Source organism: Mesoplodon bidens, assembly GCF_964165515.1.
Source record: "Mesoplodon bidens genome assembly, chromosome: 14".
Lineage (NCBI taxonomy): Eukaryota > Metazoa > Chordata > Mammalia > Artiodactyla > Ziphiidae > Mesoplodon > Mesoplodon bidens.
The window spans coordinates 43,040,316-43,043,108 of NC_138170.1; positions in this window are offsets into that span (position 1 = coordinate 43,040,316).

Genomic DNA, 2,793 nt, shown 5'->3' on the forward strand with positions numbered 1-2,793 from the left:
CCGCGGAGCTAGCGCGTCTTGGAGAGAGGTATTTGAAGAACTCTTCCGATTGGCTGGAAAGGAACAGTATTGAGTCGAAAGGTAGCCTTCCTCCCATTGGCCCGGAGCTGCTGGGGCAGAGAGCAGGAGTGTAGTCATTGGCTGGAAGTCCTGGAAAGAATCTCAGCATTCCCTCTAGATAAATGCGTGGGACCAAGGCTTAGAAATGGCGCTGGGGAGGCGAATCTCACCTGGACTATGACTGAAAATTTTAAAGGCTTCAGTTCACGGTTGTATCCCCACCACTCAGTCCCGAACATTTTCACACCCGCTGGCCCAGAAACGTTTGTAATTAAAAGGTTGTTTGAAAATACAAACCTGAGCAGAGTAGCTCTGTAAGACTTGCTGCTGATTCGCTCTTGTCAGTTTGCATCCTGTAGCTGAAGGCGGGTCTTTAAACTTTGCTGCGCAGATAGAAATAACTGGAGTTGAGCTTTTAAAGAGCAAAATCAAAGTAAATGTTCCTTTAAATAAATGTCTAGGTAACCAACCCTTTTGTTAAGTAACACCAACTCTACTTTTAGATTGGGGTCATTTGTGGAATGGGTCTTCAAAGGTCATTGTCAGGGTACTTGGCATCCCAGAATATTTTCAAACAACCTTATATGTATTTACATAAATGGGGTCATATTGTATGTACAGTTATGAAACTTTGTTCACTTAATATTTGGTCATTTCATATAAACATAAAACTATCATTTCTGTACAGCTACATGGTATTCTATAAACTACCGTTTCGTTATTTTTATTTCTTGTATATACACACAGTATCTTACTTGGATGCATAGATGTCATTAGTGTGCAGGGGGTTTTTTCCCTCCGTGGTGTGGATATACCATGCCATTTTTCCCTTCTACAAACTGCTAAAATGAACATCTGTGTGTCTCTAAGAACTGTTGGTTTATTGACTATTCCAAAGGATAGATTCTACCAGATTTGCTAAATGAAAGACTATATATACTTTGATTTGTGTGACCAATTCTCAATAGCTAGGTTAAATTACTTCGATTTCTCAAATTTATAAACAATTCTGTAATGAACATACTTGCACATGTTTTTCAACTCTAGTCTCATTATTTACTTTGAATAAATTCCCAAAGGAAAGATTACCGAACCTATTTTTAAAAGCCTTTTTGAAAAATATCTTTACCAATCCACTAGGTTAAAGATGATACATAGTTTTAATTTGCATTTTTAAATTTGAATTTGAGCTTTATTTCATATTGATGAGCCTTTGTGTTTCTTCCTATGTTATTTTTTCATACCTTTTGACCATTTCTTCTTGGGATTTATTTTTCTTATTGATTTGAAAGAGCTTTTTATACATTAGTATAAGAATTTTAACTCTGTCACATGTTGCAGTGACATGTTTGTAATTTGTCTTTTAGTTCACTGTGTCTTTTGCCATATAGAAGTTTTACATTTTTTATGTAAATGATAGCCAATAAGTTATCTTCCTTAGTGGATAGCCATGCTCCAGGTACCACTTACTGGAAATGGGTGTGGTAAGTGTGGGGGGTTTTGAGTTACTGAGAAGAGGTAAAAGGAGAGAAGGACATCATCATTTTGGAGCTAAAATACTGTGACACCAGAAGGGGATTACTGTGGTTTCTTGTTCTCCTTTTCTGTCTTCTAAACCAGCTTAAAAGAGAAATACCCCTTTTCTGCCAGTTTCCTTTCTTCCTAAGGAAGTTACTTGTCAGGTTTCTAATGAGCATGAACGCCACAAAGTGCTATCCAACTGCACTCAGCATTACCTGGCCTTAGGGTCTTTATCTTTAGCCTCTTGGGAGTGCTTTCCAATTCCACTGGAAGCAGATAATAACTGGAATGCACAAGCTCTTCTTTCGTTTATTTTCTCAGCGTCATTCTTCAATGTGGCCAATGTGAATTCCCTCAGGCCTGCAAGTTTTCTCATTTATTTCAAAACATTGAATTATTTCAATTTTCTCCTCAAATGTAAGGATTTTCTTTTTATTCAGTACTTGGGACCTTTATAAGAAGGATGCTTATACAGATTTAATATAATATATTCAATATGCTTATCATGAAATAAACACAAACTCAAAAGAACAGTGCACACACTCTTAGGGCAATGCATGTGGGGTGCTCTGGAGGAAGAATAAGAAGACAAGGTGGGTGTGTGTTGTGCATTTTACCATATATCACTTTGTTCAACCAGGTAGTGTTTTTCATGTTTTGCAGTGCTGCAAAGCATGGTCCTCTCTTGAAAAATCACAACTTCTTATTTTGGCAATTTTATCTGCTACGTATGAACAAATTTTCACATTGAAGTTGTTTGTTGTAACAGAAAAGACTGAAATAGATAACATACTTACCCATGTAAGCATACACACACACACACATATCTACAGTGCTTTTACCATGGTGTTGATAAGAGGTTTAATTAGAGAACACATAAAAATTACTTGGGACCATGCTTGGTAAGTTAGTAAATGCTCAATACATGTTAGCTATTATTATATGTAATTTAGATTCTTTTTTAACAGCTTGCATTCTCTTTATTTTGTCTCTCTTCACTGACAAGTCAGTTACGTTCTTTACTGCATTCCTACTGAAATCTCGTGCTTCTCCCCATCCCTGTATGGGAACTGAATCTCTGCCTTACTAAAGGGTTATAAAGTTCAGTCTTAACAAGATAATTACATTCCTCCAGATTTTTCAGGGACCACGTGAATAGCAACTACTTACATTTGTGTAGTAGTTCATAGGTTACAAAGAAATTTACATCTG